The 11,789-nt window shown below is 53.3% G+C and overlaps 1 pseudogene; it reads left to right on the top strand.

The window, feature by feature from the left end:
* Nucleotides 1–9,671: 9,671 nt before the first annotated feature.
* Nucleotides 9,672–11,509, top strand: LOC108520098 (60S ribosomal protein L7a pseudogene; annotated as a pseudogene).
* The last annotated feature ends 280 nt before the right edge of the window (nt 11,510–11,789 follow it).

Here is an 11,789-nt window from a genome sequence, read left to right as displayed (position 1 = left end):
TTTTTTTGTATTTTGGCTGCTAGAGTGCAGCATTGGTGACACGGATTTGAAATTTGAAATTTCCTTCTGCACTGTAGAAAAAGACCATTTGAGGATGTTTTGCCTTTTGTGTATTTTTTCCTAAAAAAAAGAACAAAAATAAAAATGTATAACATTTGTACTTGGCCTTTAAAATTGTATCAACTAGAAATAAAATTGCATGAGTCTTTTATTGGGATTGAGATTGCAGAATACCTTACAGACTCCCAAAGATAGAGGGGGGGAAAACAGGCTTTGGATCTCTAGACTTTTAAAATTTTGGGTGATTCTGAATACTGTTTTCTTTTTTGGCAAATCCTCCTCTTCACTCTTCATTCCACTTTGAAGTAAACGTTGGACAAGAGGAACTATTTTTCTTGGCTTCTGTTTTTTAAGAAGAGCCCTTTGCCCCTCTAAATGTCATTGATCGTTTTGAAGAAATAATCCAATGTTTAAAGCATACTGTAGACCTCCTTCCCCTAGGGAACACCAATTAAACCATATTTGTGCACATATATATGTATATACATATGTGTCCATGTACATAATATATATATTTTTTGCCACTACAAGACCAGTGAGAGTTTTACTTTGGGTTTCAGACTTTCTTGTTCTCTTGCTGTAGCTGTTAAAAATCATGAATCAACTTTAAGGGTTTTTTGTAGTTGTTGGTTTTGTCTTGTTTTGTTTCAGCTATTTGGTGGCTTGTTCTTGGTTTTCCCCCATAGTAAATCAAGTAAAATCTAAATGAGCCAAAAGGGCCCTTGGTGGGCCGGGTGACAGGTACCTTTCCAATCCTGTAACGTTTATCTCCTAAGTCACAGTTCGTCGCCTCTGGGGAAAAAGTATTTTTTGACGCTTGTATCTTCCACTGACCACTCTCTTGCTATTCCAATTCCCGGCTAGGGAGGAAAACAAACACAGTAAGTCACATTGTTGGTGCGGCCCTTCCAGACCCACCGCAGTGTCTTGCGTCGTGGGGTCGTGAGTCTCTGAACCTGGTTCTTCTCAGAGTTGACATTTTGGACGTGGGGGTAATTTCTCCGGTGCTCTGTTACATCAAAATTATCAATAAACTCGCCTGGGCAATTAATGTCCCAAACTAACCGCTGTCTATAAAATCGAGATAAAGGGGACAAGAAAAGACGAGCGACTCCATCCCTTGGGGTCTCCGGCGGGCCGAAGCATCAGGTCAGGTTCTGCCGGCCGCAGGCGCCTGGCCCCGCGCTCCAAGAGCAGGTTCGCAGCAGGCGGAGAAGGCGGTCCTCCTGGGGCGCAGGTCTCCTCTGCACCCGCCGCCTCCCACCAGAGCCCGGAAACCCAGTCCTGAGAAGAGTCCCCAGGCCTCCTAGCGCGGGAACGCTGCGCTCGCGTCCGGTCAGCCTCTGCAGGCTAGAGGAGCTGGGAGCCCCTCCTCTCTCCCGCAGAGGCTGCGGCCCAGTTAGGGCAGAGGCTCCGGGGAAGAGGGGCTGATTAGGAGAAACCCAACTGCGAGCTCCCAGGTTTTCTTCTGCGGAGTCTCCAGCCCCTGCACCCACTCACTTGGCGCCCTGGCGGGCCAGAGGCCCCTGTGCGCGGTGGTTGTGCATGGCTTTGGCGCCGCTGGACGACGGTCCAGGGCGGTGGCAAAGCCCGGTTTCCTGTTCATCTCCTTGCCTTCGCTTCAGCGGGATCTCCCAGCACACCCATGCCCAGGTCTCGCGGGGCAGGAGGCACCCAGAGGGGCTTGTGTAGGAAAACCGGTACGGATTGCCCGGGGACGGTGACCGGCCTCGGTCTTCCGGCCTGACTTGCGGCCTGGTAATGAGAGGGAAAGTCCAGCCTTCCCGCAAGGAGATCCTGGCTCCAGGCAAGCCCGGAAGGGCCAGATAACGCAGGCGAAACTGCCTCGGCGGCCGCGTCCGAGATTTCGCGCCGCCGCTGCTGCAGCGCCGAGACTGCGCTCAGCTGGGCTGTGTCCTCCTCGGAGTCCATTGCGTCCTGGGCTGGCACAGGGGTTGCGGGTGAAGCTCCCACCGCTGCGCGACGCCACAAAAGCGCGCCCAGCATGGCAAGTCACAGGCTGAAATCGCAAAGGGCTCCTGAGGCTGGTGCGAAATTACGCGCCCTGCGTGCATAAAGGACCCCTAGGATCCGCTAGCACAGAGGCGTCCTAGGTAGAATTAATTCATAATCGCTCCGTATTATCTTAGGGGTTTTTGTCCTGGAATAACGTAGAATTAATTCACAATCTTTTCATCTATTTTAAGGATTTTGCGCTGGAACAGACAAGTCAAGATGCCCCTTGACATGAAATCCCCTCTGTAATAAAGCCCGGAGCAGGGGTAGGAGATGCTTGGAGCAGGGGTAGGAGATGCTTGCCGCAGGGTTTCTGCGTGTGGATTACACATCCGCGGACGCCGCAGTTCTCCGTGCGGGGCCGACGCCTTGGACGCACTCGAGCCTCAGCGGCTTTCCCGTTGTAGCCCCGAGCAGCAGAAGCGCCTGGGCGGGACCTCCGGTCCCTTCAGCCCCAAGGAAGCGGGACTTCGCCTCCTGGAGCTCACCCCCAGGGCCCGTCCAGGCCAGCAGAGCCAGTCGCCCGGCAGGAAGGCGCCTGGGGTGTGGGCTTCTGATGGGAAGGCGCCTGGGCCACAGAGGTGTGCTCTTTTTGTTCTCTTTTTCTCTTTGGGGGCTGGAGGGGTTGGTGGCCACAAGGGTATGGCTCCAGGCCTTCCAGCCACCCACCAGCAGGCAGCTTTCGCTCAAAGGAGCTCCAAAGGAGCTAGGGTTCCTCCTCTGCGGCCACCCCAACCTGAGCAAGACAAGTCGCCGCTGAGCCTTGGTTTCCTCGTCTCTAATAGTACAATCCTGGTGGACCTATGCAGGCCGTGGTTAATAAGGCAGATGCTTCTAAGGAGTAAAGGGGTGGCCTGGTTCCTTGGTACCCAGACAGGAGTGGCCGGTCAGACCTGGCTTTTCTCGCTGAGACATCTAGTGGGTCCAGTGTGGAGTGGTGGTAGTGTGTGTGTCTGCTTGTGGGGTTGTGGGAATCATAAGAGGTGGAAAAAATCCATATTTTATAAGGCCCTCTGCTCAGGGACTTCTGATCCCAGCGTGGGGACAGCTACATTCCCATCTTCACGGACTTTCCCTCCCTTCCCAGGGATAAGGAAGGTGGCTCACATAGCTGGGCAGAGAATTTTCACAGTGGCTTAGGGCTTAGGATGCCAACATACACCAGCCACTAGAATCTCCCCAAACGTCCCTGACCCCTCCTAGGCATCTGAGTCCTGCGGATGACCCCACGGGGAAGTGGGAGATCAGAAGCCCCCTGAGCCCAGTGGCTTCACCTCTGATGGTAACTATCAGAGTCCAGCCCAGGAATCACCCTCATCAGAAATATTTGGGGTGTCTGTTTAAACAGCAGATTTGAGGGGTCCCTGACAGCTACTGATTAGAATCTCCGGAGGGGAGGCCCAGAAGTCCATGGTGTTCACAGATAAGCCGGGTGGTCCTGGAGAGCGCTAGTTTGGGTCTGTTCTCCCACGCTGGTCAAGGTTGCTCTGAGCGGCCTCTGCTGCCCCCTCCTGCCTGCCTGCTGGATCAGGCCCATGTGTCTGTAGCAGCAGCTGGTTGAGAGAACTTGGAGGCCAGGCAAACAGGCACCATGGCCACATTTGCAGGCGTACCATGTGAACGCTGGGCTGGGGCAGGCCTTCTTCCCACATGGGCATCCCAGTCCACCCCTGTTTGCTCCTGCCTCAGCTCCGCCCTTGTTACTCTACTTGTTTTGGAGGTAGACCCTGAGCTCAGGGAGGGTCAGTGACTGCTCCCGACATGGCTGGTAAGACGTGGAATTTGGACTCAGGCGCAGTACTTTCTGACCTGGAAGCCTGTGTCCCTCGCCATTATTCCACACGGCTCTTGGACACCCATGTGCCTGCATCCACAGGGCCTAGTGGAAAAAGGAAAGTTTCCATGGGCTCCATGATCTAGCCTCTGCTGGCTTCCGGCCTCCAGAGGAGGGGCGGCAATGGGCAGGACCACAGAGAGTCAGAGTCTCCGAACACATGCTGTCAGACCCCCTCTTGCCTTCCAGCTGAGCTAGGAGGGGGCATGCAGGTGCGACAGGGGCTGGCCTAGCAGCCAGCACAGCTCAGACCCTGACCTTCACCCCCTCTCAGGGTTCCGACTGTGATTCACGGGTTCCACCATGGCCTGCCATGGAAGCTTCCTTTGCTTCCTGTGGTCCCCTTAGACCAGCTGAGAAAAACTTCAGATGGAAGTGGGTGATCAGAAGAGGCCGGCTGCACAGCACTGTGGCCACTTCCACACTGTTTATGGAAACTTCTGGGGACCAATACCTCAGAGTTCTGGGCTCTGTGTTAAGGAGGAAGGCCCTTTCCCAGTGTCTTCTGCAGCTGAACCCAGGGGCAGTGTCCTGGGCCATGTGGCCGGCAGGGTGGGACAGCTAGGGAGGGGTCGCATCCATCCATGAAGGGATGCTGACTTGTTGTAGGGCCGAGAGGAAATCACGGGCCTTTGACAATTCTGTCTTCATGTGCTTTGGGGGTGGGCAGGGGCAGAGGAACGCCTACTATCTGCAAGCATAAAACATCGTGGCAGTTGGGGGGTCTCCTAGCTGACTCTGGCTGGAAGGCTGTCCAATTTGCGAATTGTTCATTGCTCAATTAAGCTCTTAAATGAAATAAAAGAAAACACTGTCAGCATGAAATGACAGACGGACAGAGGGGAACCGTTGCAGAACTATCCTCTCCACACGAGGCCCTGGCTACGTGTCCACCACTGCACTAGACTAGATTTGTGATAGACATGTTGACACACACCTGTCATCACAGATGGACCGCCCAGTGCCCTGTTGACCCAACCCACTGGCAGGGGAGCAAGTGTGTGGTGGTTGCACAGCAGCTGGCATTGAGGTGGGAAAGTGTGCAGTCCCTTTTGGAGCTGATGTCCAGGTCATGCGCTGCCCAGCAGCTGAATACACAGGGCCATGTCTTGCAGGACCATCCAGCTGCTTCCAGCATCGGGACACCTGGGGTCATGTGGACACTCTGAAGAGACGACGACACAAAGGCCAGGATGACCACAAATGTCCTGAGCAGAGGCAGAAAGCTGGCCAGATGTGGCGTCTGCAGGGTCCCTGTGGTGGTCTTTCTCTCATCCTACAGTGCAGGACGCTCGCTGGCGACACAACCAAGAGGAAACCTGGCAGAGCAGGGGCAGGGGGTCTCTGGGGCCAGGTGCAGGCATCCTCCCTTATTTTGGACAATGTTCTATGTCCGTGGGGTGGCAGCCTAGGGAGGAGCAATACCACACGCAGGGCTCTTGAGAGTGCTGTAGCGCTGTGACCAGTCGCTGAAGGCATCTTATGGAAACCACCACCAGCACTCCAGGGAGCAGGCACGGACCACGTGTTCCTCCCACCCCGTGTTCCCCAGCAGGTCTGGGGTCTGGGCCACCGGGAAGCATGCTGAGTCTGCAAATGTCCCTGGAAGAGGATAGCAACATTTCTGTTCTGGACACTTCCCCCGAGACAGGCCGTGATCTATCAGTGCATGGCATTTCCGTGAGGCAGGAAGCACTGGCCCACCCGGGCTTTCTGCTGTGACTCCTCGGCAGGGTCACCAGCTTGGGTGAGCAGAGAGGACTGCGCCACCTCGGTCCAGGTGCAGGGCGGGCCAGCGAAGTGGGAAGGGCAACAGGAGGCAGCCAGGGGAGGCTGGGTGAGGCCATAGCAAATGTGGGCCATGGGGACAGGAGGGCAGCTGTCCTGGCTCACTTCCCAGGGGCCTTCGTCGCGATGCCCGCCCCAGGGAGAGAGCTCAGGGTCAGGAAACCTCTTGGGAAACAAAAGAGGGCCCAGGGCAGCAGGGTCCTTCTTGCAGCGCAGCCTCTGACCCGCCCCAGCGATTTCGCGCTCGGCTGTTTCTCTACGAGGAGGCAGCGCCACCTGCTGTCCACTTGGCGCAGATACTGTTGGGCCCTAAAAATCAGTCCCATCAGGAAAATTGATCCCACCAGGCTGGGCAACCACGGATGCGAGGAATGAACCTGATTGCCCTATTTCAGGCCCTTTGATCTTTGTCAAGGGGTAGCTGGCTTTTTATTTGATTTGATTTTATCTGGTCAGGGGGTCAGTTAATGTAGTCTTTTTCTAATTACACAAATGATGTGGCTTATTCCAAATAAAAAAAATAAAACTTTATTAAAGTGAAACGAAGTAAGTAAAAGTGACTTCCAACCCCGTTCCTGAGTGAGACAGCTGTGCTCTGGTGTCCACAGGAGACATCTTCCTGCACCCTCAAGGACCCCGTGGTTCTACGAGGAGCAGATAAGGGAGGTAGTGGGTCAGAGCACTGGAGTCACAGGGCCTGGGTTCAAGGCCTGGCTCCACCTCTTCTCAACTTCATGAGCCTGCACAGGTGTCTCTCTTCTGCTCACCTCAGCTTCCCCATCGGTACAGCGGGGACGATGGTAAGAGCAGGGCTCCCACAGCACTGCTGTGAGGCTTAAATAATAATCTGTGAAAGGCTTACCGTGAAGAAACCAGGCACAGAGAGGGCAAGCACTTAGAGGCCACACGGCCAGGACATGGTGCAAACCCTGGTGTGCCTGGCTCCAGCACGGCACTCTTCGACCATTAAATGGTCTCTCTGTTCTGACAAGCTGCGGTGGCTTCGTTACCCCTGAGGACCTGCTTGTGGTCAAGAGATGAGCACTTGGTGTTTCTCCGGAGGACAACTTTCTCCGCACTGCAGGGAGGGGCTTGGTGCTATGACTGGCTCTGCTGTGAGACCCCCGGGAGTCACAAAGCCCTTCTGAGCTACACCTTTCTTATCTGGAAAAGGGAAACAGTGGTACGTGCTTCCTGGGACTCTTCTAAGGCTTAAGTGAGCTAATTCACCCTCCAAGGTGGGCAGGGATGGTTAATTTGCTCACAATTCGGCACTCAGGGGCTGAGCTCGTTGCTTCCAAACCATGCAGAGTGCAAAATGCCCAAACCACATGGTCACACGTCAGCTCCATTCCGACCCCTGCGATTTATGGACATCAAAAACAAAAGGTTCCATTCACGGGAAGGAGTGCTGCCGTGTTCGTGGGAATGGCAGTGTGGGCTCCCTAAACGCCTCTGCTTGTTTGAACAAGTGCTCAGATGGTCTCTGGTAAAAACACAGGATGACCACTGAGACTGGCAAAGTCATGGGGACTTGCTGGGGCAGTGGGTGGCAGGGAGAGGTGGACAGGAGAGGGACTCCCAGATCCCCTGAACCTGCGGCTCTGCAATGCACCAGGAAACAAGCAGCCAATACTCTATGCCTCAGTTTCTTCATCTACAAATGCAATCAAATATGGGGCTACTTCCAGCAACAGGACCAGGGTCATGCGGGGCTGTCGCACGGTGGGCTGGCCGCAGGTCACAGGGTGGCGATGTGCAGATCAGAGTTGATGGGTTCAGGGCACACAAGACAGGGACTCCTGCTGGCTTCTGACTGAGCAGCCCTGGTCCCCAATGCACCTCTGCACTGTGCACCGTGTGATCTGGTAGAAGCCCCCACTGCTCCACAGGACCCTGCTTTTCTCTTCCAGGAAACACGCCTGGCTTTGTCTGCCTCTTCCTACGTCCAGTGGCAAGCAGGGGACAATCCCCAGTGAAGGAAGGCACAGGGGTGTTGGTGGCTCAACCTGTGGTCAGCTGCTGCTGCAACCGGGGCTTTACTCCCTGCACACAGGGGCACCTGTGTGGGCAAACTGACTCCTCTCTGCATTTCAGTAACCTTGGCTGTGAAATAGGCACTGGCTTGAGGAGGCCACCTTTACTGGGCTTAGCTCTGCCGGCACTGGCTGTGGGACCGGGCAGGGGGAAAGTCACTTCCTCCTTCGGGATCTCAGTCTTTTCATTGGCAAAACCGGGGAGAGCATTTTTCCTCCTTACAGAGTTGGGAGTGTGTGCTGGGGGCTGGCTCCCCGGGCAGCCTGGGTGCTGATCCAACCTGTGCAGCCAGACTCAGGAACAGACACATTTGCCTATGTAAGTGGAACACCAAGCCTTTGCCCTGAGCATTCTAGAAATTGTTTTTAGAAGTAGACAAATGTTATACAAGGTTTTTATCCTATTGTTCCAAAATGATTTAAGTAACACTAAAATTAAAATAAAATTTAAAAAGTCACCTATGCACAGTGACAAGCATGAGAAAAGCACCCGTGGAAATCCCAGTGGTGCTTTGGTTAAGGTGGCGTGACGATTCTGCTGCTGCTGTCTTCTGGCCAGCCCACACGGCTGGCTTTTGGAGTCCCACTGCACCTTCGCCTGCCTGTGGTTATCCTGCAGCACGGGGGGAACCCTGCGCAAACATCAGTTTCAACATACTGCAGAACTAGACTTGTCACACTTTGAATGAAGAACAGAAGGTTTCAGAGGTGCTTCTTCCCACAGCCGCCACTGCTGTTCTCTATTATCTTACTGAAAAATAATTAGGAACTATTTGCATCACTCAGACTTGACTTCACATAGCAACCACATGTGGAAAAAACACTGCGAATGTCAATAGACTCCGGGAACGCTGGCACCTGTGTCACAGCCTGCCGCTCAACTGAGGGTGCAGAGCCATGGTAAGATGCCAGGGGCCGGCAGCCAGGTGTGTCCCATCGTTTTCCTGAGCAGTGTGGTGGGACTGCAGGGAGGAGCTATGAAAGGTGGGAGAGAAAAAGAGCCAGGGGTTTGGGCTTCATCCTGAAGCTGACAGTGCTTTTCCAGAAGGCAGAACTGGGCTGTTCTAGGAACTTCTTCCTCCTCTTTCATATTAATAGAAACAAGATGTGAACTGGGAGAGGCAGACTCTCCCATACCTTCTCAACTTGCCCTTGGGGAGCGCTGGGCTCACTGGCCTTATTTTCACATGGCTGATGCTGAAAGGTGCTTTATCTGTTGTACCTGGCAGCATGAGACAGGCTGATGCGGGGCTGACCACAGTGGCTTATGCCTGTAATCCTCGCACTTTAGGAGGCCGAGGCAGGTGGTTGAGGTCAGGAGTGCGAGTCCAGCCTGGCCAACATGGTGAAACCTCGTCTCTATTAAAAATACAAAAATTAGCCAGGCGTGGTGGCACATACCTGTAATCCCAGCTACTCAGGAGGCTGAGGCAGGAGAATCACTTGAACCTGGGAGGTGGAGGTTGCAGTGAGCAGAGATTGCACCATTGCACTCCAGCCTGAGTGACAGAGTGAGACTCCATCTCAAAAAAAAAAACAACAAAAAAAGGCTGACATGGAATAACTACATAACCTGGCCTGGTTAATTCTGCTGCTTGGAGAAGTCCTCTTCAGATAGTTCATCTTGGTGGGTTCATTTGGATTCTGCACCAGTCAAAACCTGACTTTCTAAGGGGGACAAAGGAATAGATTCCTCTTGAAATTCAAGGTCTTGCTTATGAAGCCCTTTCCTATCCCAACATTAATAAAGACTTCTACTGTCTCCAAAGCAAGGGCGCGGTCTCGGCTCACTGCAACCTCCCCCTCCCAGGTTCAAGCCATTCTCCTGCTTCAGCCTCTAAGTAGCTGGGATTACAGGTGCCCACCACCATGCCTGGCTAATTTTTTTATTTTTAGTAGAGATGGGTTTCACCATGTTGGCCAGGCTGGTCCCGAACTCCTGACCTCGTGATCCGCCTGCCTTGGCCTCCCAAAGTGCTGGGATTACAGGCGTGAGCCACCGCACCTGGCTGCCTCTTATATTTTGTTACAATATTGAATTAGCCTGGGATTTATTTTTATGTGTGGCACAATTTAGAAATCCAAGTTGTGCTCTCTCTTCCCACTGCCTAAGATGCCGAAAGAAAAGAAGGCTAAGGGGAAGAAGGTGGCTCCAGCCGCTGCTGTCGTGAAGAAGCAGGAGGCCGAGAAAGTGGTGAATCCCCTGCTTGAGACAAGGCCTAAGAATTTTGGCACTGGCCAGGACATCCAGTCCAAAAGGGACCTCACCCGCTTTGTGAAATGGCCCTACTCTTATCAGGTTGCAGCGGCAGAGAGTCACCCTCTATAAGCGGCCGAAAGCGCCTCCTGTGATTAACCAGTTCACCCAGGCCCTGGACCGCCAGACCTCCTCAGCTGCTTAGGCTGGCCCACGAGTACAGACCCGAGACAAAGCAGAAGCAGCAGAGGCTGTTGGCTCAGGCCGAGAAGAAAGCTACCAGCAAAGGGGACGTCCCCACTAAGAGACCACCTGTCCTTTGAGCAGGAGTTAACACTGTCACCACCTCGGTGGAGAACAAGAAAGCTCAGCTGGTGGAGACTGCACACGACGTGGATTCCATCGAGCCAGCTGTCTTCCTGCCTGCCTTGTGTCGTAAAATGGGGTCACTTACTGCATTATCGAGGGGAAGGCAAGACTGGGCCGTCTAGTCCACAGGAAGACCTGCATGACCGTCGCCTTCACGCAGGTGAACTCGGAAGACAAAGGCGCTTTGGCTAAGCTGGTGGAAGCTATCAGGACCAATTACAATGACAGATGCGATGAGATCCGCCGTCACTGGGAAGGCAATGTCCTGGGTCCCGAGTCTGTGGCTCGCATTGCCAAGCTCAAAAAGGCAAAGATGAAAGAACTTGCCACTCAACTGGGTTAAGTGTACACTGTTGAGTTTTCTGTACATAAAAATAATTAAAATAATACAAATTTTCCTTCAAAAAAAATCCAGGTTGCTTTTTCCATCCTTCAAAACAACAGCCAGCAGCTGAGTCTGTCTCTGACGAGGCGAATCCTTCCCCCATTTGAAATCACTGTCATGTCCCAGGTTCCCACCTGCTTGGAGACCCTGTCCGCCACTCTCCTGACCGGCAGACACCCTGCGGTGTGGAGGCGGGAAGCTCCAGCATCAGACCTGCGTCCAGAGGCCAGTCCCTCTTCCTGGCCCGGGACTGTTCTTGAGCACTTCCTGTCCACGCTGTTGATTTCCATGCGCAACGCCTGGTGAGATTTCGCTGTTCCGTATAGAATGCCTCGGCATCTTTCCAGTATCAAACCCTTCTCTCTGGAACACAACGTGTTTCTTGATTCAGATCTTTCCTCTCTCTCAGGAAAGTGTGACCATTTTATCCAGATGAGTCGGGAACTGATCAGGTGTTTTCCCAAGAACTGACTAGTTTTTGTTGTTATTGCCTTAAACGTTTGCTAGTGAGTCGTGGAAATGCATGCGACTTGCTCTGGCCCTCCAGACCTTTTCACTAGGAAGTCAAGTATTTCTTCAGCTGGTGCAAAGTTTTACTGTGACTGTTTCCATTTCACGCTTCTTCCACCCCATCCCATTCTGCAGTGTTGTGGGGAAGAATCACCTGGCTCCATCTCTGCACTATCTGTGTCTGTGTCATTGTGCCTTCAGCCCAACTAAGTCTCTGTATTTTGTGATTTCAACTTTTTCTGAGTCTCACTCTATCGCCCAGGATGGAGTGCAGTGGTGTGATCTTGGCTCACTGCAACCTGCGCCTCCCGGGTTCAAGCAATTCTTGTGCCTCAACCTCCCTAGTAGCTGGGATTACAGGTGCCCACCACCATGCCTGGCTAATTTTTGTATTTTTAGTAGAGACGGGGTTTCACCATGTTGGCCAGGCTGGTCTTGAACTCCTGACCTCAATTGATCCGCCCACCTCGGCCTCCCAAAGTGCTGGGATTACAGGTGTGAGCCACCGTGCCTGGCCTATGATTTCAATTTCTAAGGAGTTTTTTCTTACCAGTCCACTCTCTTTTTAATGGACACGATGGCCTCCAAGTCCCT

The sequence above is a fragment of the Rhinopithecus bieti genome, unplaced genomic scaffold (genome assembly GCF_001698545.2).
Source record: "Rhinopithecus bieti isolate Rb0 unplaced genomic scaffold, ASM169854v2 scaffold_1618, whole genome shotgun sequence".
Taxonomy (NCBI): domain Eukaryota; kingdom Metazoa; phylum Chordata; class Mammalia; order Primates; family Cercopithecidae; genus Rhinopithecus; species Rhinopithecus bieti.
The sequence above is the reverse complement of the archived record's forward strand: the minus strand, read 5'-3'. Positions and strand labels throughout refer to the sequence as shown.